The 26060-nt window shown below is 43.2% G+C and overlaps 1 long non-coding RNA gene across 2 annotated transcripts in view; it reads right to left on the reverse strand.

Moving 5' to 3' along the window:
- Positions 1-26060, reverse strand: part of LOC144806271 (uncharacterized) — a 589459-nt gene that overhangs the window by 475946 nt on the left and 87453 nt on the right. The window contains exon 4 of one of the 2 annotated variants that reach the window (XR_013605750.1): positions 15707-15849. The exons of the other annotated variant lie outside the window; for it this stretch is intronic. This is a non-coding gene — a long non-coding RNA (uncharacterized LOC144806271). Of the gene's footprint in view, positions 1-15706; positions 15850-26060 lie in introns of those variants that run through there. 2 annotated transcript variants of the gene reach the window in all.

A 26060-nucleotide genomic window follows, 5' to 3' on the forward strand; every position in this document is an offset into this window, starting at 1 on the left:
GTTTTACTCTATGCGGACAACGCCGTTTTGTTGGCAAGGACCGCAAGAGGGCTTCAAACGTTACTTGACTCCTTTTACAACTTTATGAAATCCCGAGATCTCGCCATTAACAATACAAAATCCTTTGTAATGAACGTAGGGAAGGGCTATAATAAGACGTTCTCATTTCATGTTAATGGGGAGAAGATCCCTACCACAAAAACCTTTATATATCTGGGTGTCCTGTTTGATAATCAGTTGAAATGGGGCCCTGCACTCCAGAGGAAAAGAGGGGAGTTAACTCGGGCTAACGCTGCCATTTTTAGCTTTGCTAGGAAAATGGGCAACCGCCCAATTGCTGCATTGCTAAAAATTTACCAGGCAAAGAATGTGGCGTTAGGCTATTATGGGAGTGAGCTTTGGGGGCACACGGCAACCAATGACCTGGCGGTAGTAGAAAATAATTTCCTGAAACAGTTGCTGGGGGTCCCAAGGGGAACGGCTAGTTTTATAGTGCATGAAGAACTAGGCGTCCCCTTCTTAAGTGATACTATTGCTCTACGGCCTTTAATCTGCTGGTTAAATTGTTGGCTAAACAAAGACCTGCCACTTAATCACCAACTTCTGAGAGAAGCCCTATCCTGGGACAATATGCACAAAATCCTGTGGCTCAAATACTTGAAAGACTGCTTCTCAGAATTAGGGCGACCTGAGCTTTTTACAAGACCAGACTCTATCAGCAGATCTGATGTTACATATTTGAGGAAAACCTTTTCCCTTTCTCGATATCTGCATTGAGAGGAGGTGGAATTGAACAAAAGCAGTTTTCGGAAATATGTTGTAATAAAATCTACACCTAGTATGGAACCGTATTTGTCTTGGCCAATGTCGGGCTTTGATCGATTTTTGGTTCCGTTTGAACCTCTTCCACTTACTGCTAGCCGTTCCTAAGGGGAGCCACCGAGGTCAAGTGCTACCGTCCTGCGGCTGCGACAATGTGTCTCCGCAGGACTTGCCGCACTTCCTATTTATTTGTCCTTACTATGACATACCTCGGAGGCTTTACTTAAGCCCCATCTTAAAAAATGAACTTTACTCAGGTTAGACCTGCACTTTGCTATTTACAGCTGCTAACCCACAATTGCACTTTATTTGTAACTGGATTTTTAAAACTAGCACTGAAATTTAGAAATAGCATGAAGGGATAAATGTTTTAATTGTTTTTAACATTGTATTGTATATGGTGAATTGTGATTTTTAATTCTGGAAGTGGTTTTTAGATCGATTCAATCTTTTTAACATTTTGTTTATTGAACTGTGCTTTTATGGTTGTTTGTTTGAATAACCGAATAAATACTTTTTTGACACAACAACCACTTACATGTGAAATGTCCAATTCAAAAATCCTCAAATCCAATTGCAATGATGCAGCAGACAAAAAGAGTGATCTTTCCAGCTCAAAATCCAAAGGCAGAATGAGCAGGAGATGGACAAAGCACTGGGAGGAGCCTGCTGGACAGGAACAGGAAGTTGGAGATTCTGTGGCACTTCCTCCCTCTCCCCACATTTTTAAAAATGGACTCCTTGCACCAAAAAGGCAGCCAAATGTCAATCTGAGGAGTTTTTTTCAACCAAATCTTCATTTGCAGAAGGTTTCATGCTGCTAGAGCTGAAATTCTTCTCCAAATTGAAAATGTTTCATGTTCGAGTTTTCAAGCTTCACATTACTTCCGCCGGTACGTCCAAAATGACGTGATCGCGTTCCCATGCTCCCTGCCACGTTGGATATGACGTGTTCGCTTCCTCATGCTCTTGCTCACGGTGGAAAAAGACGTGTTCGGGTTCTCTCACTCATTGTCGCGCTCGATATGACATGTCCGCGTCCTCACGCTCTCGCTCGCGGTGGAGAATGACGAGTTCGAGATCTCGTACTCTCGCGGTGCATGATCGCGAGACAAATGGCGTGATCGCGAGACGAATGACGTGATCGCGGGCGTCATCTCTCGCGAGATAGCGCAAAATGGCTGCCAACAATCCAACATCTCGTGGAGAACGCGACCGGATCGGGAAAATTTGTCGGCGAACACGGGGATCCAGGTAAGGCGAACACGTGCACAAGAATGTATTTTTACAGCGCGAGCAAGAAAAAAATTTCCATTACGATGCGGATTGCGGACATTTTTGAAATTTTCGCGATCTCCGCGGAACGCAAAAAATGTCAAATTATCGCAATTTCCGCGAGCGGAACGGAATTTGACGCCAGCCCTTACCTAATAGACCAAGAGGTACAGGACCTTCTGGCCAAGAGTGTGATATGACTTTCTGACCTCTGACCTTCATCCCAGTGGCTTCCTCAGCAACTTGTTTCTGGTAGAGAAGAGGGACGGGGTATCCGCCCGGTGATCAACTTCAGGTCTTTCAACGCGTGGCTGGTTTATCGCCAATTCAAGATGGAGGGTATTCACCTCCTCAGGGACATGCTGCTGCAAGATGACTGGTGCATCTGGATCTAAAAAACACCTACCTGACAGTTCCCATTTTCCTACCTCACTGCAGATATCTCCAATTCGAATGGAGAGGGCAAATATTTGAGTTCCGGACTTTCCTGTTCGGCCTATCTTCGGCACATTGGTGCTTCACGAAGCTCCTCAAGCCAGTAGTGGAGTACCTCCGGACGCTGGGCATCAGGTGAATCATCTACCTAGACAACATCCTGCTGATGAACCAATCAAGGAACTGCCTAATAGCCCACCTGAACACCACCATACATATACTGTAAGAACTGGGTTTTGACATAAACCAATAGAAGTCAGATCTGAGCCTCAACAGACCATGACCTTTCTAGTATTCTGAATAAGCTCCAGGGTGGCGACCCTGAGCTTACCCGGTCAGAAAATAAACAAGATCAAAAAGGAAAGGTCCTCCGGAGGAACAAGATTTCTTGGCATCAACTGGCCAGGATTGATGGCTTATTATCGTCCTCGATACAAGCTATCTTCCCGGGCCCATTACATTACTGGGCTCTCCAGAGGCTGAAGGTAGCTCACCTTCGGAGGGGCATTACCTATTCAGGTATGGTGACTTTGACGATGGAAGTCAGGACGGAGATGTAGAGGTGGATATACCACATGGAAGCCTGGAACGGGCGGGCAATCTTCGGATCCCGCCCAGACCTGGTGATAGAGTCAGGCGCCCTCTGTCTGGGTTGGGGAAACAGATGCAGCTCGATCTCCATGGGAGGCAGATGGACAGAGGAGGAACTCACCCTCCACATCAATTGCCGCAAGCTTCTGGCAGGCGTGTTTGCTATTCAATCCCTCATGAGGGACAGGATATCCTGGTGTGTACTGTTGAGGATGAACAACACGACGGCAGTGCAATGTGTCAATTGGTTAGGCGGTGTGAGAAGTTGGCCTGGTATATGCTGTCCACTAGTTCTAGTGGGCACCTTGTACCAGTCCACACAACCCTTATTGATTATAGGTTAAAGACAACCTTTACTGAAAGCTATCCTAGTGGTAGCTATGGAAAGCAGTCTCAAGGTTGAGCTTTTCACCAAACCAACCGATAAAAACTCACTTTTACACTACTCAAGTAATCACCCGAAGGCACAAAAGGATAATGTTCCCTTCAGAGAGTTTCTCAGATTGAGAAGAAATTGTTCCACCCTGGAGGATTTTTACAAACACTCCGAGACCACCAAGAGGAAATTAAAAGAAAGGGGTTACCCTAATAAATTGATCAAAAATACCTCCAAACGCGCACGTTTCTATAATAGAGACAGCTTGTTAGAGCAAAACAAAAATCGACCTACAACTAACATGGATAGAATAACTTTTGTAACTCAATACTCACATGTTAGTAATCAGATTAAAAATATAGTCAACAGGAATTGGCTGATTTTAAATTTTAACTCAGAGAATAAGCTCAGCAAACCTCTTTTCTCCTTCCGGAGAAACAAAACGCTGAGGAATTGTCTCGTTCACACCTATAAACCCCAGAAAGAGACCCAGTACACACTGACAGGCACAATGGCATCTGGCAAATACAAATGTGGAAATTGTTCTATTTGTCCCCATTGTATTGTAAACAAGTGTTTTGAATACAATGGTAAAAAGCTAATCCCCAATACGTTTAACAATTGCCGTAGCCAGAATGTAGTTTACCTGCTTGTATGCCCCTGCAACTTAGGTTACGTTGGGGAAACAAGCAGGGAACTACGAACGCGCGTTCTGGAGCATAAATCGGCAATTCGCACAAACAAATGTAATGCACCCTTGACTGATCATTTCAGAGAATTGAACCACTCCTGTGAAGATTTGAGATGGTTCATTTTAGAAAAAATTAGAACCACAAGGCGAGGAGGAGATATTGATAAAATTAGGAAAACACGAGAGCAATGGTACTTCTGTCATCTTAATACCGTCTTTAAAGGTTTGAACACCAGGGAAGATTGGGCCAAGTGCATCTAGTGCACGCTGTATATAGATGGGTCCCCTGTATTATATTCGTGCATTTTAATATCTCACAGTTCTAGGAACAGATTTCTTCCACCCGTTACTTTGGTTTCTCCCATTTGTAACAATCCATTTTGGACCCACCTAGCTGGGTTGCTGGTGATCCTAACAATATCCCCTCCATTTTGAGGTCGGGGGGGCTCCCTTTCATATATGTCATGATAAGAGACCTTTCCCTTTCACATCCTCCAAAAGGAAGCAGCGCATTACTGAGAGTGTTTCATTTGAAACCGGTTCTCTATCCAACGGCGAAATGGCTGGTTTTCCCAGAACACTATGAATTATATTGACTCTCTAACTAAAAGATTTCTTTCTCTATGTTCTTATATATGTGGCTACACCCGGTGATATATAATTTATAATGAAGGTATTGGCTATACCGTGTGTATGACTTTAAAGATTCCCTTTCATATGGGGCTTAGTTCAGGTGAATCACGTGTCATCGCCACCATTAATTCCGTTCCGACAGGGCTTTAAAGTAATGCCTTGTTGCGGACCTGATAGGGAACAGCGCTAGGTGAACTCATAAAATACCTCCCTCTCTGCAGTAGGCGGCCCTATCATAGGAAGGCTTGATGGTCCCACATATGCAAATATATGACTTCGGCACTACGGACCAGAATGGGTTATTGCCTAAACCAATCATATCCTGATAGACAAATAGTTAAACCGGGCATAGTTAGGCACTCTCGAAACACGCCACGTTAAACGTAGAAGCTGGGAACCGGGACCCCATACCTCAGGTAAGCTGGAATTATTATTAGTGTAAATCGCCCTCTCACGCTAAATTTGAGCGTCGACAGACTATGAGAATGGTTTGTCTTAAACGATATACCGTTTTTACCCTAATAGCGATCCGTCTCCGTAAGGTGAGACAGAGAACAAACAGGGCCGTTTCCCGAACAATTGAAAGACGAGCAACTTTCGCGGCAATTCTCCCGGCCTGCCTTGATAATTATATCACCCCTTTACAGCCATAAATATAGGCTTGCTTGTCTCTTTTTATTTTTATGATGTTATTAAAGAGGAACTGTGTAGGCGCACAAACTTAGTTTCAGGTCAAGACTGATCCCGATTATTACATATCCTTGTATAGGTGATACCCTGGCTTATCACGAGATCGACGAGACGTTTTTAAACGCTCTGTGGTTGGCGATGTTATTTTATACCTACTGGATACAACATTTGCGATCCCTTTAAAGGTAATCTTTTCCTCACTTTTAACAATAAGAGACAGAGTTGGACAGCAGTAAAATGCATATTTTATGTTTAGATGTCCCCTTGTGTTCTCTACCTTAGGTCAGATAATTTGACCCTGTGTACTGTGTTACACCTCCGCAGATTGATTGATTTAATTTGGGAACTTTTATAATTCCGACAACCGTACACAAAAAGGGTAAGATATTTCACCTCTATATTAGATAAGTTACCCTACCATTGGATGTCGAAGAATATCTTTGCCCTCGCCCACATAGGTTGGATTCACAACTTTAGTATATTCCTCCACAAACAGCGCTGATATGACTTCTCTAACTATGACTAGTTGGCTTTAAATAAAAGCTGTTCTCTGCCTAGGTAAACACTCTACACATAGGTTTATTGTGTTCCACATAGGCTTCTCCTTTAAACATCAATAATTCAGGTCTCCTTTCAAATATACCTGAGGAATGTGTCACACTTTTTATACTTTGGTGTTTTTAAAATTCTAATCTTTATGAAGTGAGAGTATATTTAGGATGTTTTTTATTTAAAATAAGTGATTGCTTAAAAAATGAGCCATAAATAATAGATCTAAAGATCTTTTCCTAATGTATTGCATATTTGTTTTAGGAAAAATATGTTAATGACCCCCTGATCACGACAGATATTGAACAAAGTCTTGAGAAAGGTGGACAGAATCTGAAAAATCCACCGAAACGCGTCGATGCTTTCTTGTCATGTATAATTCAAGACTCTGTCATCGTTGTTGATATACTTGTTATTTGAGCACCCGGCATCGATGTTAGACAACAGGAGTTCGAATATACGATTAGTATTGCACAATTTCTATGTCTTACTGTTTCTGTCCTTTGTGTTCCAATTATGCGGGTCGTAATTGAATGTTATTTTTAGTCATGAAATGTTTTCATTCAAATTTTAGTATTGTCTTTGTTAAGTACCACATGAATTTTATTGTATGCATACATATTAAATTGTAATTTTTTTACTGATTAGGTTGTAGATTTGTCATATATCTTTTTAATTTAAGTGTGGATAGCTCATGTTATTTCATTTACAGTTCAGTTCAAGGGAACGTTACTTTTACTTAGCTATGGAAAGCAGCCTTCAGGCTAAGTCTTGAAGGAATGTAAAGCAGCTTGTTTTACCAGTCTATAATCTCTTGAATAACCAAATGAAAGGAGATCCACACAAGGTATATATTTATAAATTATATGTATTTATTTCTAAACACTCCCTACTAATCTCTTTATGAGATTAGAGGTCAAAGCGCATACGTTGCAATCAATAAAACACAGTAATTAGCACAATATACGACAGGCCCCGGGGGGAACGAACCATATACTAAATAAGTAGTATAAGAACCACGACTTGACTAGACACAGTGCCTAGAGCACGTAGGATTGCTGGGACCCCACGGAACCACCCAAGGTAGTGACACAGGAGACCCACTGGGGACGCGTGCAGTGTCTGAACACAGGCGCGAGCCCCGTACAATGCTATGAGAAAGTCGCGGTTGAGAAATTAGAGTTTAAGGACACTTAGAGGATGACTAGGAACAAACCCTTTTGGAATTAGGAGGGTCTAAGGTCAACACCCACAGGAGCACCGGAGTACTTGTGTTACCTAACCCAGGGAAGCCAGGTGCATAGGTGTCAAATGGTATTGGGAGCCTTCATTGTTTTTAATGGCGAGTTGCTGCAAAGTGCTGCTGCCGTGAAAGAGGAAAGTGTCCGAAGAGATCCAAGCCTGGATAGGAGATGGGAAGAACCTGAAAGCAGAGGGGACAGAGTCTGCGTCACTAGCCAGTGACGAATGACCACCGATGTCGGAGCTTCAAGTGAAGAGAGGTGAAGCTTGACTCTGCTGCCACGAGGACAGGAGACGACGACCAGGATCCGCAGGTGAGCTGTCCCATGAAGGATGTCGAGTGCTGGGGTGTCAGTTAGCGGATTTGAACCAACAAGCCTTGGCAATGGCAACCCATTCGGTGAGAGAACAAAGGCTTCGGTGTGGACCAGCGAGGTCCAGGGGACTCCCCAAGCCATGGAGAGTCAAGGCACTTCTGGAGCAACCAGGAAAGATCACTGAAAGTACAGTTTCCCTTCTCAAGGACCCACAAGGTAATGGATGAGAGATCACAAAGGGGCGTTGAGAGGAAGCACTTAGAACCAGCCCACGGAACACTCTGCGGGTGTAGGCCAGTGACCTTCAGTGCAATCGCTGCTTCGGATCTGGACTACATGTAGTCCAAAGCACAGCCTCGGGGAATGCCGGGAGACTTGTGCAGCTGCAAATAGTCACGGTGTCCAGGGGTTCAGGTTGCACGGTCCCCACGAGGGCTGCGGGTCTCAGGTTTGCTGAGAACTCAGGGCAACCTCGGGGGCGCTTGGAAACCCACCTCCTGTGTGACAAAAGTCTTCAGAGTCCTCAGGAGCTTCGGAGATGCCAACCAGACAGATGCGTCTTTTCTGTGCCTGCCAAGCAGGGGAGTAACTCCTTTACTCCATGGGAGATTCTTCAGTCATCTAGTCGTGTAGATCGTCAAAGGTCCAGGATTCAGAGTCAAAGTTTCGTCCAGGAATATCTAAAGTACTGTAGCAAGGGGCTCCTACTTTGTACCCAAGGAAGGGGTTGGACATACTCTGGGGACCCACCTATGGGAAGGTCAGGAAAGAGGGGTGGCTACACCCATTTCCTTTGTTCAGTTTTGCGCCAGAGCAGGGGCTGGTTGCCCCTGGGACTGGGTTGAACTGGACTATGCACAGGGCCACCAAATGTGCCCCCAGTGCAGACATCAAAACACTCTTGGAGTGCACCCACCCGGCCCCGATACACTAAAGCCTGTCTGGGAGGTTGTCAGACCTCTCTGTGACAGGAAACCTATTATCAGGCATTCCCTGCCAGAGTTTCGTCCAGCAGCAGGAGAGCAGACTTGTGTCTGTGGCTGGCATCATCCATTTTGTGCTGCCAGGGTTCTGTTATCCTGGTACCGGTGTAGTTATGTTTCTCCCTCTAGTAGGGTGGAATCATACCTCCCCCGCCAGTAACTGGCGGGGAGGTATGATTCCAAAGTGTTTGCCAACAAACATGACATGTTTCTGTGCAGCCATTCCAAAGTTAGCATTTACTGCGAGGTTATAATGCACTTAAGAGTATATGGTCTGGCTGCATCACATACAGCCCCAGAGAATAGATTCCGAACGCTGCAGTGGGGCTCTGCTCATGCATGGGCACCCTCTCACATTAAAACCAAGTACCCTGCCTTCAAGATTGTTAAGGCCTGCCATAGGGGTGACTTATAGGTTTATACGTGTGTGATCAGAAGTGATATATGTAACCTATACCACAGTAAGGGGTGCATGCACCACCTTACCCAGGCTGCAGAAGCAGACATGTGTCATTTTGAAAGGCTGACCAGGGATGGCATAATACATGCTGCAGCCCTTGGTAGGCCTCTGGGGTACCTTTGCCCTTGGTACATAGTGTACCTGTCAAGCGGGCAGGAAAGCGCGACACACTGTGGTATGGATGCTAGGGTCTTTATTTAGTTTTACACGGTTTTGAATGGGGAATATCGTTTTCTTTTGACGTCATCTTTAGGTGATGCTTCTCCTTCTTGGCATCGGTAGGCGCGGGCCACTCACGGCGGGGAAGATGGAGCCAGATGCAGGTAAAAAGTAAACAGATGCCCAATTTAGTGCTCGGCTCCGTAAGCAGAACAGGGGGAGGGGTGTGAGTAGGGTTGTCACCCAGTCCTAGGGCAGGTAGAGGTGAGGGAGGGTACCATCACCAGAGCAGCGCTGGGGTTGGCGGAGATTGATTAACCGCTAGGCAGGCTTCTTGGAAGGAAACCCAGTCCCTCCCGGGGATGCTCAATCCATCCTCTTCCTTATGCCCCATAAGCGCAGACACACCTGTTCCAGCCACGTTCCTCCGGGAGCGTGGCGGAGCGAATCAGGGGAACGTTGGCCTCCTGGCTTTCCTCCGTCAGTGGTTCTGCTGTGCTCCGAGGGTCCCGGTTCTCTCCACTGCTTTCGCCTTCTTCCTGGACACTCTCTTCCTCTTTCCGGTCGTCAACTTCCCTCGTAATGGCTGGTGAGTCTATTTCTGATGACGCTCGGTGACTCCACCCCAAGGTGGGTGGAACAGGGATCTGCCACCTCGTTGGAATTAAAGGGCCAGGGGTACTGTGTAGCTGTACTTCTTGGTTCACCCAGGAAGAGGTCCAGCGGTTGTGAAGAAGAGAGACTGTCGTCTTCGTAAGGTAAGGTCAACTCGAGGGATTCAGGGTTCGGACTGTGACAGTACCATACACTAGGGACTCAAAAGGGTACCCCAGCATCCAATCTGGAGTATGCCTAAAGTACATTGAATCAATTTCGAGTGAAAGCAGATATGCTGGGGTCTTGTTTCGCTGGATCCCAGCCAAACTAAGTAAAAAACCATCAAAACCCCAGGAAAAAGTGGGGGCAACCATGTAGTCAGATTCTACTCTCCTACAGGCGGTACCTGTTCACGGGCTCTGGCGGTATTAGCCAAGGACCTCTGGGATTACTGCCTCCAACGACAGATCTCGGTGCTGGAGGAATACCTCCCAGGAGCAATGAACTTGGTGGCAGACTGGAACTCCAGATACCTCAGGGACGCCAGCGACTGAAGGCTCGGCCCGAGAGTATTTCAGGCTCTCTTGTCACTTTGGAGTCTTTGCCAGGTGGACCTCTTTGCCTCCAGATGGAACACCCAACTTGTGCGCTATGTCAGCTGGAGACTGGATCCAGAGGTGGTGGATGCCTTCCTGCAAGACTGGTCGACAACCCAAGCCCATGCCTTCCCTCCTTTCCTATTTATCCAGCAATTGGCAGCCCAAGCCAGGCGTCAACGGGCCTCTCTGGTGCTGATCACTCTGATTTGGTGTGCACAAGCATGGTTCCGTTCACTTCTGGAGCTTGCATGGGCCGCGCCGGTACGTCTTCCAACCGTTGGAGAGATCTTGACAGATCACCTGGGCCAGCACACCCTCTGGTCCTCCAGGGCCATCTTCATCTCATGGCATGGTGGGGTTCAGGCAACAATGGCAGGACGTCAGAATTTCGCAAGGGGCTGAATTCCTCATCCACCAGGCTTGGGCCTCAGGAACTACCAAGAAGTACAAATTGGCTTGGAGATGATGGGTTAGTTGGTGTGTGAAGAAAGACCTGGATCCTGTGGGCACCAGCGTTACCAATGCCGTTAGCTTCCAGGCAGTACTCGTGCGCCGCTATGGGAGGGTGTGTCTTTCCTCAGAATCTGATGCACCTGCGTAGTGAGGAAAGTAGAATCTACTACGCATGCGCCATGGGGGGTGAATCTCCTGCGCATGCGTAGTGAGGATGAGTGAAGTCTGCCCTTATGCAGATAACGATCGAGTTACCCCTTAACCGAGAACATAGTTCAGTGCTGAGGATTGAAAAATTTCCTAGTTAGCATGAAGAAAAGTTTCAATTCTATTAAGGACGCTGAGACGAGGATTATGCATATCTTTTTTCACTCTTTATTAATAGCAAGTTTAAAGGTAAAAGTAAAAACAACACAGCAACAATACTACAACTCCCATGAACCACAGGGAGTAATCATGGTCACCAATAGTCCAATCCAGTAACAGTCCGATAAGCTATGTAACACATAACCATCGCAGTCCTTCCTCTTCTTCGCTGAAGGAAGTTAAGCACGCTGTTCCTCATTCCATCTTTGATTCTGAACCTGAAGTATGCAGCCTCCCCTCAACGACGGCATTCAAACTGGAAGCCAAAAGGTTCCTAATGAGCAAATTCTTACCGTAAGGGAAGGAGGCACACCTCATGCCTCCTCTGGCGCCTTGTCCTCGATCTTTGGGTTTATCATTTTGTCCAACACGTAGATTCCACTACACTGATAGTAGGATTGATTTATTTCAATTCACCAGAAAATTAAACTTGAAAAAATGGTATATAAATAAAAAAGAGGGTGCACCATCAATAAGCAGTGATGCATCCAATCATACAATAGGTGATATAGAAATTTGACATACAATGAGAGAATTGGAAGGCGGTGAGGGATTGATTGATAACCCTATGTTGAGTCTAGCAAGAGAAGATCTTGAAATAGATCGAGCCAGTGTAAGTGGTTTCAGACCTAAATCAATTTTTTTTACCCCAAATACACAATGATGCAATAGAAGTGTTTGAAAGAGGGGTAAAAAATGTATTTAAAAAACTGGACAAACGTAAAAACTTTAAATGCAAAAACCTAACTTTAGAACAGCAGAAAGCCATTAAGGAACTACATGACAACAAATCAGTAGTAATTAAAAGAAATTTAAAAAGGGAGGGAATGTAGTTGTCTGGCCCGTAGAAATTTATTTGAGGGAAGGCAAGAGACAATTCGATGATGTGAACAATTATGAACAAGCATAGGCATAGCCAATAGGTCTCGCTTTTTGGACCTGGTCAGTGTGTAGCAATGCAACATATTATCTTGGGTGATGTGCTGCCAGGGATTGAAGAGATACAATTACAAACAGGGGTGGAGAGAGAGGTTAGACGAGAAACATATGGGGGCAGCAGGGTAAAAGGGAAAAGAAGCAACAGGAATCGGAGAGCTAGCCTGAAAACACAAGTACTTATATGATGTGCTTGTAGAAAAAGAAAAACAAGCATTTACAATGCAACGGTTTCGCCTTTGCAAACGTTAGAGCTATTGGCATTGTAAATGACAAAAATTTTATTTATGTGTTGGTTTTGAAAACAGATAAATAAATGGCATTGTAATTTACATTGCCAACAGTTTAATCTCTCGCAAATGTAAGACCTATTGTACCCTACTGGACGAGCTCAACAGACAGCGATTACTACCACACACACACACCCAGAGCAAGCCACACACACACACAGAGCCACACACACACACACCCAGAGCCACACAGACACACACACCCAGAGCCACACACACACACCCAGAGCCACACACACACACACACCCAGAGCCACACACACACACCCAGAGCCACACACACACACACACACCCAGAGCCACACACACACACACACACCCAGAGCCACACACACACACACACCCAGAGCCACACACACACCCACACACCCAGAGCCACACACACACACCCAGAGCCCCACACACACACACACACACCCAGAGCCACACACACACCCACACACCCAGAGCCACACACATACCCACACACCCAGAGCCACACACACCCACACACCCAGAGCCACACACACACCCAGAGCCACACACACCCAGAGCCACAAACACACACACACCCAGAGCCACACACACACACACCCAGAGCCACACACACACACACCCAGAGCCACACACACCCACACACCCGGAGCCACCCACACACCCAGAGCCACACACACCCACAGCCACACACACCCACACACCCAGAGCCACACACACACACACACACACACCCAGAGACACACACACACCTAGGAGGAAGCACAGCGAGGGGGCAGGGAAGCAAGCACAGCGAGGGGGCAGGGAAGCAAGCACAGCGAGGGGGCAGGGAAGCAAGCGCAGCGAGGGGGCAGGGAAGCAAGCGCAGCGAGGGGGCAGGGAAGCAAGCGCAGGGAAGCAAGCGCAGCGAGGGGGCAGGGAAGCAAGCGCAGCGAGGGTGCAGGGAAGCAAGCGCAGCCAGGGGGAAGGGAAGCAAGCGCAGCCAGGGGGCAGGGAAGCAAGCGCAGCCAGGGGGCAGGGAAGCAAGCACAGCCAGGGGGCAGGGAAGCAAGCACAGCCAGGGGGCAGGGAAGCAAGCACAGCCATGCAAAGCACACGTTGGAAATTACCAAAACATGCCGAGACAAAAAAAAACAAAAAAAAACAACAACCACCCACCGCCGCATGATGCACGAAAAGAGGCGGAGGGCGAAAAAATCACCGGAACGCCCACAAATCTGCTCCCACAATGACTGACGCATCTCTTTTCCAATGGCTAGCCTCCATTTATGGAGCTAGCCAATGGAAGAGACAGGCGGGACAAAGCCCCTTACTGCAAAACATAAGATTTCGCATGCGCGAACACTGCTGCGCAGTGGACGCCAGGCGAAACCTAAAAGCTCTAAAACCGTCAGTAGTAGAAGGAGACAAGTACCTGGTCCGTGCTGTACACGAAGGTCAAACACAAGAAATATATCCAATGCCACCAAAATGCCCCACCCAAGTCTTAACCCTGAACCATAAATTCTTAAACTTAACCCCTCCCATGCTCATGACGAGCTCAGCTCATCATGAGCCACGGTGCTCCGGTGCTTATGACGAGCTCAGCTCGTCATGGGCCTTAGAACGCTTGCACGCTGGGATAATTCCCCTGCTGTGCTGAGCGTTCTGAGCTGAGCTCGTCATGAGCACCGGGTCACTGTGCGAACCCCCCCCCCCCCCCAGCACAGCAGGAAAATCACCCCAGCAGCCAAGGGGTTAAAGCACATTCATCATAAAGAAAGTCTTTACAAAGACGCCAAAGGAGGTTTTCTTCCAAAACAAAGAGATACAGATCACATCTACAACATGCATAGACTAACAGATTAATATACAAAAACCTCTAGAAAGGAAAATACTGCTTGTTTTGTATAAATCTCAAAAATCGTTCGACCATCTTGCACATAGGGTGTGATATTAAAACGTCTTTCATATCTGTGATAAAGTGTCAATTGAGGTGTCATATTTTACACATGGAATATCATACATAAGTGCATTGGATACATAGTAATGTCACAGATACGTACAAACCTTGGCAGCCCTTAGCGCTCGTGTTGTGTGTTAGAAAATTACATCCTACAGCCTTACCTTTCACACTCAGTATTCCAGCAAGACTGCCTAATAATTTACTTTACTTCTCTTTCTCAGACTGCAAAGGGAGAGACGTTTGTAAACACGAAAACGCATGTTAAATAGCACATAAGCAGCAATTTGTCAGAAGACCTATTATAACTTTTGACCTTTTTCACTGCAGTGCTGCAAATATGGCACTGGTGCTCACCTACCGTTATTCAAGAATTCTGTACAAAATCTCAGGGGGTCCATCATCCAGTCACAGTAATAAACTTAACCAATGAGGCAGGGTCCACAGACAATGTCTCGGGGGTCCCTTGATTTAAGTATGTACAGAGTTTTTGTGCGCGCTCCGGGGTGGAGCCATTTGACCCTGAGCCTGGTTAACCCGCTCTCTGCATCCTGTCTGTGTGTTAGTTTTAAACGCCTCGCTACAGCCGGTGTGCGTTAACCTACGCCCTGCAGCCTGTGTGCGTTGTGCATTAACCCCCTCATTGCTCTATATGTGAGGTATACGTTAAACTACGTTCCTCAGCCTCGGTGCATAGTGCGTTAACCCCCTCGTTGCTGCCTGTGTGCGGTGTGTGGTATGCAGTCCCCCAAGAACAGCAGCCTAAGTGCATTGTGCATTAACCCCCTCGTTGCTGCCTATGTGCGGGATATGTTGTTCCACTGGCTGAAGCTGCGAAGAGAAAGGCGCAATAAAAGTTTACAAGCGGCAATCCGTGACATCACACTTGGGATTTGGAGCAATCTGCCCTGGGCAGTTCCTCCTGCTGCTCTTTGGCATGGAGGTGGGGGAGGGGAGCACATATGAACTGTTTGTGTGAACTGCCCCCTCAGTGTTTGGGGTTTCTGTTGTGTGGAAAAATACAAGATTCTCACACAAAGTAAAGTTGGTAAACTAATTAAACAACGTAGGTCTGTAAACTGGGCTAGTAAACAGCTGTTTTTGGCAAATGCACGATTGTGATATACTATGCAAGATAGTAGTAGGTAATGGTCTATAGCTTAGTCGAATGGCTGTAAATCACTAAGACAACCCAAACCGATATCTAGTAGCTATGGCCTAAACATAACATATATACGACATCAAAGTGTGAATCATTTTTAAATTTAATTATTTGAAATTGTAGAAAATGTAATATAATATTATTGCTAAACAATTTTGTCTGATATTATTTTTCCTTTTATTCAAGCAAATATGCAAAACTCAAACACAGTACAAACTAAAACTTAGACACAAATGCTGATGGTAAGGCGGTAGTGAGACTAGCGCGTTTCGGCGAGATCGCCTTCATCAGGTCCACGTCTTAACGTACTGCAAATTAAACAACATAGGATATAGCTAATAATCATAGATATCTGGACGGTTAGTAATTGTTCAACCTGTCAGAACAAAAAAAATTCTTAAACATTGGGTAATTCATCCTATAAATCGAAACATACAGCTCATATATCTCCTAACATAAAAATGTAAATTGTGACCACAGAATTTATATACATTGTGTGCATACATCATATACAACTAAATTACTCCAGCACAAAAGAAACTATATACATCTACTAGTGTCATTTATACATATTAACAGTGTAGTAATTTACATAATTTACCCTGATGTTACAGGTACTATATTTCACTCTTTAGCCAAACTATAGATCAAACTAATTAAGCCGCTTAAATGAAAAGCAAAATCGGAAAGGAACAAGATGAAAGAATAAAGGACATAGGTATTGATGAAAGTACACTTAGATGATGTCTAAACCAATCATATCATTAGTCCCCTTGGGTCCTAATGCTATTAGCTCAATCTCATAGTGGGTAGCAAATATTACCTGTCATTTCATACAAATTCTTATTCTCTAAAAAAAATAATTCAAAACCAAAAAGACATGCAAAGATGCCTCTTGTTCCAACATGAAGACACAAATATAGGTACTAAATGTTACCTGTAATTTTATGAGAAATACTATTACACGAAGAAATTAATTCAAAACCGAGACGACAAGCAGAAATGCTTCGTGTTCCAATCATGCAGGACAAAGATACTAAAAATGTAAGAAAGAGAAAAAAATAATAATAAAATCGTGATATAATTAAATGAAAACTAATGACACATGCCCAAAGGAGACGGTGCCCCATCTTATGTTGAAATACCTGACAGCATAGGAGTCGTGGATGCTAACTGGAATATAAAATGCCACTTCACACTTTTGTGGATAACATTGGCAAATATCCAGGAGATCTACCCACTTAAAGGTACTCAAAATTAGGCCCAAAGGTAATTTACCTATGTCACCGACATTAAAGCAATACTATTCTTATCATCAGTTGGAAAACAACATGACCCTCCATATGTTTCTGGGTCATATTAACCAATAATCGCCAGGTCTACCCACCAAAAGGCAATAAAATGTTGGCCCTGTGGTAGTTTACCTGAAAAGCTCCACCAATATGAAGATGGAAAGGGAGCCAACTATTTATGCAGCACGATATTGCTTCAAGAGAATGCCCGACTTTTAAGGTCCTAAATATAATACCAAGGGTGTAAGTATAGATAACCCATGTATATGCAGTATACTAATAAAGTGTACACGGACCAACATTCCCAAAGTGATTAATTAGAGTTTATTGGACACACACCTGATAAAGGACTTTCCTGAGCAAGAAACGTGAGCCCAGAGACGAACAGTTTCTCATGTGGAGGGTGTCGCGCACACCGGATACAGAAAATTGCGCTGAAGAACACAAAATCACTAAATTAGATGTCCGGGCCAGTAACACCCATAACATAATATTCCTTTGAGATGACGCCCAATTTGAGAAGTCCTAAATAGAATGACAGGGATGCAGGAATAAATGACCAATATGTGTGCAGTGTGCTCATAAAGCATAATAGGACAAACGTTCCCAAGGTACTTGGTTAGAGTGCTTTAAAAACACAACCCTAATATAAGACTCTGCTAGGCAAAACATCATGATAGCTCCAAGACGTGCAAATCGCGCTCACCAAATACAGGTAGATGCGCTTAAGAGCTCACTGAGTCAGATATGCAATATGTATACAGTGTGCTAATAGAGCATAATTGGACATACGTTCCCAAGGTACTCGGTTAGAGTGTTTTAAGGACACAACCCTAATATGAGACTTTGCTAACCAAAACATCATGATAGCTCCAAGACATGCAAATCGCGCTCACCAAGTACAGGTAGATGCGCTTAAGAACTCACTTAGTCAGATATACAAGCCAGCAATGCACATAACATATCCTTTAAAAGCCGACGGACAGCATCAAACGAGCCTGCTTACCGTTTGTTTCTAAGGGCAAAAAGAAGTGGAGAAGCGTGGCTCAGTGGTTAGAGGCGGCAGACCCGGAAGCTGAGATCGGCCGTGGACCAGGGTTCGATTCCCCGCCCCGGCGGGTCTCGGGCTCAAATTTCCACGGACTCGACAATTCTCGCTCCGGTGCCTACTCGACTCACGGGGTCACACTCTGCGACTCTGGGCAATAGCTTGCTTAATCTACACTACGGCCCCTCGCGGCGGGATGCCTGGCTTTCACCTTGTGGATACCCTGCCGGGGTATCTCACAGGGGAATACCAGGACGGGTTCACTAAGCAAGCGCCTTGAGACCCCTGGGTGATTCGTGCGCTATATAAATCGAAATACATTTACATTTACATTTACATTTACATCTATGGCTCCATCTGTACAACGTAGCAGGCTTGGCGCTGCTGTATTGGACGGCGAAAAAACGTCCGATTTAAATACACTGCATAGCGAGCCAAAGTTCCACTGATTTGCCTACATCGCATACAGGTGTTTGGTAAATGGACATAGATAGCGGACTGTCAGTGCAGGCTGCAAATGCGATAGCTACCAAATAATGAGGGAAAACGGACTACAAAATGATATTGGCGGCATGAGAAGCGACTAAACCGATAAGGTAAACGGACTAACTTTGTAGCAGGGGGTTCTAAATAGTGATTCATGAATTATTGAATCTATGGGCCTGGCACATTGATGTATGCCATCCTTATGATCAAAAAGATAAAGGACCCGACAACCGAAAGAAATGTAGGTCTCAAAAATTGATCACATAGATAACCAATTATGCTACACTGAAACGCTTGGCCAAAGAGTGAAAACCTATATACAAATAAAACAATAATCAATATCGACCATAAGCTCATGCCAGAGATAAATACAAATAACAATTCCATCTGGTTGTATGCATTTATCCAGATACAGAATTCAATTATTAACACTGCCCTTCCTGCGCATAAAGAATATAATTGCGTAAAATTAAACAGTGTATCGACAATTGCATAGACAAGTGGACAGTGTAAGAATTGTATCCCCCCCATGCATATAATTATTGAAATATACAACAATATACATGCCTGCTTCATAAACCATTTGTGTGGAATAAAAAAATAAAATAATAATAATAATCCATTCTTAATAACAACACTTAACATGAAATAAAAGTGCACTGATTGTGATATATTTCATATAGTACACCATAATTCATACAGATGCCTAATCTCTAAGATAGGCAATTACTGGTCATAGGAACAAACTGCAGCCGCAGTTGTTTAACCTGTGTTGGAACAGACAAATTACATGATGGCCTGTTCCCAGGGTATTTCCGCATTTAGGCCTGTTTTTACAGTGTCTAAAAGGAAAATATAGTATACCTCTCGTTTTTTTCTTATTTTGTCTGGACATAGGCCTGGGTGCAGAACAATTTTTTCAAGAATGAACCATTTAATGTCATCTGCAGAATGGTTGTATTCTTGAAAATGGGGGATCATTGGTGACAGTGTTTTCCCTGGTCGGATGGCGGATCGATGCTCAGTTAGATGCACATTCAGACTTCGCGATGTTTCTCCGACATAAGCTTTGCCACACGGGCATAACAGGAGGTATACAATATTTTTCGATTTAGAGTTTAAAGAAATATCTATATATACTATGCAAGATAAACAGAGCGAGATTAACTCCGAGTGTGCGTGTGAGAACTGGGTGCCGTGGTGTGCGTAAACGGCATACAGCAGTGCTGTATGACATGAGCAGCGCTTGAGAGATACAGAGCCAATCTAACGAAATGGAAAGATGATTGTTTAATAACAATGGATGAGAATAATTCTTAAGCTCTGATTTCCAGAAACTATCAGCAATGTATATGTTGCCTAAAATCCACAAGGATAAGGATAATCCACCAGGAGACCAATAGTCTCGTCCATGGGTAGCCTAAATGAAAATACTTCAAAGTATAATGATCAATTTTTGAGACCCTTTGTGCAACTGCTTCCATCCTATGTAAGAGATACAGGTGACTTCTTACGGTTGATCAACAATATAATTTGGGAAGAGAGCCTGTTGTTGATGGTATTGGATGTAAATAGCCTGTACACGTGCATACCGCAAGATGTCATACTTCATGCATACTGAGATGTTGTTAGACATGATGTAGACATGTTTGACAAATAATTTCTTCATTTTTAATCATGTAATATATAGACAAACCCAGGGGACGGTAATGGGGACCTAATTTGCCCCTAAGCTATGCAAGGGTGCCCCTAGGCAGCTGGGAGGAGGTGGCCAATAACATCAATGCCTTTGACCAACATGTCGTCCCTTGGGTAAGGAATATCGATGATATATTTTGTATTTGGAGAGGACAGAATTGGATACTAATGATTTTGTGAAAACCCTTAATAGGAATGAATTTAATCTTAGATTTTCCAGCGAAGTACATGCAAATGAAATTGAATTTGTAATGTAAAAATAAGGGTTTTTAACAACTAATTGGAAAGCACATTATTTCGCAAAAAATCAGCTGGTAACAGTTTCCTGCATGCTGATAGCTGTTTCTCCAAGAATTTAATGAACAGCATACTATACGGGGAACTTCTTAGGGCAAGAAGGAACTGTAGCTCCGAGGAAGCCTACTATGTTGAGATCAATAAGATGAAAGTGAGATTCAGAGAAAGAGGCTACTCTAAGAAAGTGATAGAACAGGCCAGTAATAAAAGTAAGAACTGTGAAAAGGGATGACTTACTGTGGTTTTGGCAAAACAAACTTGACACATGGTTTGCTAATAAGCCTTGATTTAGATGCCAATTATTGGCTTGGATACAAGATATACATATTCTTACTTGTCAAAATTGTACCAGAGTACCACTACAGCTACTACTTTAGTATTCAAACAAATGTATGTATCTTCACTTGTTGTCTATCTTTAGTGTTGATATGACCTGTGGGGTTTAACAACTGATCAACTGACCACCTCACATGATGCATATGAATAAAGCCTAGAAGAGACTGAAACGTGTTATGCTGAACTTTCCAATGAATTAATAAAGGATTTTAAATGACTACACCAGCAGGTGGGCTCTATTTGCCTCTGGAAGCAGAAGCTGTCTATTTTGGAATATATGATACGGACGGCGCACATGGTAAGAGCCCCTGTCTGCCAGGCAGGGCATCCTCAGAGCGTCATATGCATTTGGAAATATATATATATACTGAAATTGGTGGCAAGTGGATGCAAGCGGAGTGTTCCTAATATATATATATATCGATCTCTTTCATCAATAGGTAGTGGAAGATCTCTACAAACTAATACCAAATAAGAGTCAACATAATTTGAACATTCAACAAACAGAATCTTTGAAGCGACTACAAGAGGACAAGACGATTGAAATCAAGCCTGCCGACAAAGGCGGAAACATCGTCATAATGGATAAAGAATACTATGTCACAGAAGCCAAGCGCCAACTGATGGATGAAGAATGTTACATCCAACTGAAGGATGATCCTTCCAAAAGACTTCAGATAATGATTCAAAAGCATTTGACAGACTGGCACAAACAAGGCTTAATAGATGACCATGAACTGAAATATCTGGACAATAAAAATCCCATGCTACCAACCTTCTACCATCTGCCAAAGATTCACAAAAACAAACAAAAACCACCTGGCAGACCCATAGTTTCTGCAAAAAACTCATTAATGGAACCCATTTCAAATTATATCGATCAATTTTTGGCACCACTTGTAAAAGAACTACCATCTTATCTTAAAGATACAACAGACTTATTGAAAAAATTAGAAACTGTCGAATGGTCATCAGATTACAAACTGATCACGATGGATGTTGTGTCCTTGTACACAAGTATAGAACATCAAGTGGGAACAGAAGCATGTAATTACTACCTTGGCAAAAGACACATGAAATATAGGGATCACAATAAAATGCTGAATGTCATGATATTGTGGTGTCTAAATAACAACATCTTCCTGTTTGACAAAAAAATGTATCAACAAACGAGAGGTTGTGCGATGGGTTTTTCGTTTTCACCGAACTACGCCAACTTAACCATGGGGAGGTTTGAACAATACTTGGCATGGCACACCACCAATTATCAATGGCGTGAAAAAATTGTCCTATGGACACGTTTCATAGATGACTTGCAATTTGGAATGGCACAATTGAGGATTTTTCTCTATACTTTGACAAATTGAACAATACAAAAACGAATCTGAAGTTTACCATGGAAATCAGCTCAGAAAGAGTAACCTTTTTAGACACAGAAATCTACATTGCCAATGGGATTCTTCAAACCACGCTACACAGAAAGGAAACGGCGACGAACGCCGTCCTACACGGTGCAAGCTTTCATAACAAAAAATTGAAATGGAGTATCCCGTATGGGGAATTTCTGCGATTAAAACGCAACTGTTCAGATAACAGCAAATTCCAAAGACACAGCAATAATACAACAAACAGATTTCTAACAAGAGGCTACCCAAGAAAGGTGGTGGAACAAAGTCTAAACAGAGTGTTACAACAGGATCGTAAAGACATCCTACACAAAAAGAAAGAAGAAGAACAAAGTAACACGGATAAAATCAGACTGAAAACCACACACAGTGCAGAGAACAACAAACTATCCAAAATCATTCGAAAACATTGGCCAATCCTTAAAGCAGACCCGACCCTATCGAAAATCATAGGTGACAATCCTAATATAACCTACAGGAGAGCAAGAAATCTAGGGGACAAATTGGTACACAGCCACTTTGAAGATAACCCCAAAAACACCTGGCTACAACGTGAAGGTTTTTTTCCATGCAGGCACTGCAAAGTGTGCAAAATTGCCTTAATAACAAAAGAGATTGAAATCAATAAAAGCACAAAGTGGAAAATACATGAACACTTAACCTGCAAAAGTGCTTTCGTGATCTACATGGTGGAGTGTCCCTGCCATAAAAAGTACATAGGCAGCACTACATTTGGAGCCAAAAAAAGAATTTTGGAGCACACTCGAGCAACAAAAAATAAAGATTGCTCTAATGCAATTGCAAAACACATGGAACAATTTCACGATAGCCAATGGGAAACTCTAAAATGTTGTGCTTTGGAGCAGGTAGCACAAACGGAAAGAGGAGGAGACCGCCTAAAAATACTGAGAAGAAAAGAATCCAAACACATCATCAACTTCAGGACCCTCGAACCAAGAGGGCTGAACCTTACGGAAGAACTGTATGTACACTTATGAGGGAAGATCGGAAAGAAAAACATGAACCAAAAATAGATAGCAGTGCTTTAACCCACCAGAGGGTTACATAAACTGCAAAGAACACTGCTACGCTGCCGGCAAATGCGAAAAATAACAGATAACGCAAGAACCATCTCACCAGCGAGATATTAAAAATGAACAAACTCACTGAAGAGACACATAAAAAGCAATCCACAAAGAGCACTCTCCTTCACTAAAGGTTTTAAAATTGTGAATTAAGGACAAACTGGTGATGAAATTGTAGTGGAAACTACATTAACCAGAATGCACCCTAACGTTTACACAGGAGGCTTCCTGTGTAACACACATAAAAGAAGGACTTAGTGACTAGCTCTACATCCCGTGAACAAGCTTCGTGCGAGGCGAAACGCGTTGGGTTAAAGTTGGAATAAAGCCACTGTAACAATCTATAAGGCGAGGGAGTGCGTTTTTATATTTTCCCCTCTGGGAATTGGTACTCATATATATATATATATATTCACTGAAAAAACCATAGGTTATAGACCATATATAGTTAGGAATTAGCATTTACAAAACCTTGAAAATTCACTGAAAAAACCATAGGTTATAGACCATATATAGTTAGGAATTAGCATTTAAAAAACCTTATTTTACTCACACAAAACCATTGAAATTCCATATATAGTTAGTTGCACTAACTATATATCGCGCACCCGCAATCCACTGCTGATCATGTCACATATTACATCATTCATGACATGGTCAGTGACATCACTGATGACATCTCAAATGACATCACTGATGAGATCACTGATGACATCATCCAGTGACTGTGTGTTTCTGTAAAGTTTAAATATGTTTTACATATTGAAGAATGAGTAGATGTATAAGTGTCTGGACGAAGGATTTAGTAGGTGCATGACTGAATGTATGAGTGAGTGATTAAATGTGTCTCACTGAGTGCATGGGTTAGTGACTAAACTGTCTTAATTTGTGCATCATTATGTCTGTTGTTCTGTAAACTGCTGCATGTGTTGATCAGTAGCTATATGATTAACTATATGGGTTATTGATTGATTGTCCAAGTATTTGTATGGGAGACTGAGTGTGTGTGTGGCTGGCTGGGAGGTGTGTGACTCTGTGCAGATCAATGTGTACTTGTATCAATGATTGTATAAGAAAGTAAGTATGTGTTAGTATATGTTTGAAAATGTAAGGTGCTCTATGTTTAACTGTATAGACAAGAAAATGGAAGTGTGATTGATTCTTTACAGGACTGACTAGGTGTGTGAGTAACTCCATGGATGAGTGGCAGAGTGTGAGTGTCTGTATAGGTGTATGAGTGCATATGATAGTGTTGTAAAGATGAGTGATTGTATGTATGAATGATTGTATGGGTGAATGAGTGAATGTGTGTGTAGACGTAGGAATCAGTGAGTACGTATGTAGTAACTAGTATTGGTGTGTCAATGGTTTCAAAAATTATACTCTGTATTTAACACTGGGTGAAACAGAGGTTATATTAAAATGTGAGGAGATGCATTGTATTGTCACATGAATGATATCATCAGTGATGTGGTCATTGATGTCAAATGAGATGTCATCAGTGATCTCATCAGTGATGTCATTTGAGATGGCATCAGTGATGTCATCAGTGATGTCACTGACCATGTCATGAATGATGTAATATGTGACATGATCAGCAGTGGATTGCGGGTGCGAGATATATAGTTAGTGCAACTAACTATATATGGAATTTCAATGGTTTTGTGTGAGTAAAATAAGGTTTTTTAAATGCTAATTCCTAACTATATATGGTCTATAACCTATGGTTTTTTCAGTGAATTTTCAAGGTTTTGTAAATGCTAATTCCTAACTATATATGGTCTATAACCTATGGTTTTTTCAGTGAATTTCAATGGTTTTTTAATAGCAAATATCATAAGCTGTCGAATGTCAAGTACGTGGTAAGTGAAAACATTTTCGTGTTTATGCACACTGATCTGCTTTGAATGGTGCCCCCCCCCCCTCATTTCTATTAGGAGTACTCTCTCTTTGCACATAGTGAAGGGTAGTTAACGCAGGCCTTTGCCCCCGTTGTAATACGTCGTGCCTGCTTCTCTCTCCATTTGATTGATTGTTATCCAAGTATTTACTGTTTTAGAATTGGTTCTCTTTGGTTCATTCTCTATTTACAAACAAACACAGAGTCGCAATACTCTGTTTAGTCTTCGCAGATAACGAAAAATCGTGTAAAAAAAAAAGAAAAGGAATCGAGCAAAATCAGTAGGCCACTAATGGGATCTCTTTTTGACCTCGCTAAAATAGAAACATTAGCAACAACCCCTCATGACAAATACAAAACTAGTGAGATGAACTGAACTCCACACAATGATGGCTGCAAAACAGCTTGGCTCCGCCACCCACCCCGCCCAAAATAACGATAAAGAGCGGCTGCCATGATTGGTTGCGGAATGGCCACGACGGAGCTACGAAATGGTGCTGCTCTCATGCTAACCCCAGCTTCAGTCTGAAACATCCAGAAACACTGTAGACTACCAATTCGATCAGTTCCGGTAGCGCCCCAATGTAACCCGGTAGAGAAGAACTAGCCCTCCCCTCTTTGACTGATGGTTCTTGTTGCCTGTCTCTTCTGTTGTCATTTAACAGAACTATTTAGCCTGCTGAAAGGGGTTGTGTTCCGACCGCTGGTTGGTGGAGACATTTTGACTATATTCTGGACCTGCGTTGTCGCGTAATGCGTCATATGACGCGCCGCGTTAGCGCATCCGGAAGTCATCCGGGGCGCGCAGCGCGTAACGTAAGCATAACAAGTCATGTGACTTGTTAATAAAACTTTTCATTGGTTCATTTTACTTTTCTTATTCTAATGATGAAAGGCTTGGTCATATGACCTAAAAATTACGCTTTTTATTACTTCCAAACATTATTTCTTCTTAAATATATGTTATAATG

Source organism: Lissotriton helveticus, chromosome 1_2 (genome assembly GCF_964261635.1).
Source record: "Lissotriton helveticus chromosome 1_2, aLisHel1.1, whole genome shotgun sequence".
Taxonomy (NCBI): domain Eukaryota; kingdom Metazoa; phylum Chordata; class Amphibia; order Caudata; family Salamandridae; genus Lissotriton; species Lissotriton helveticus.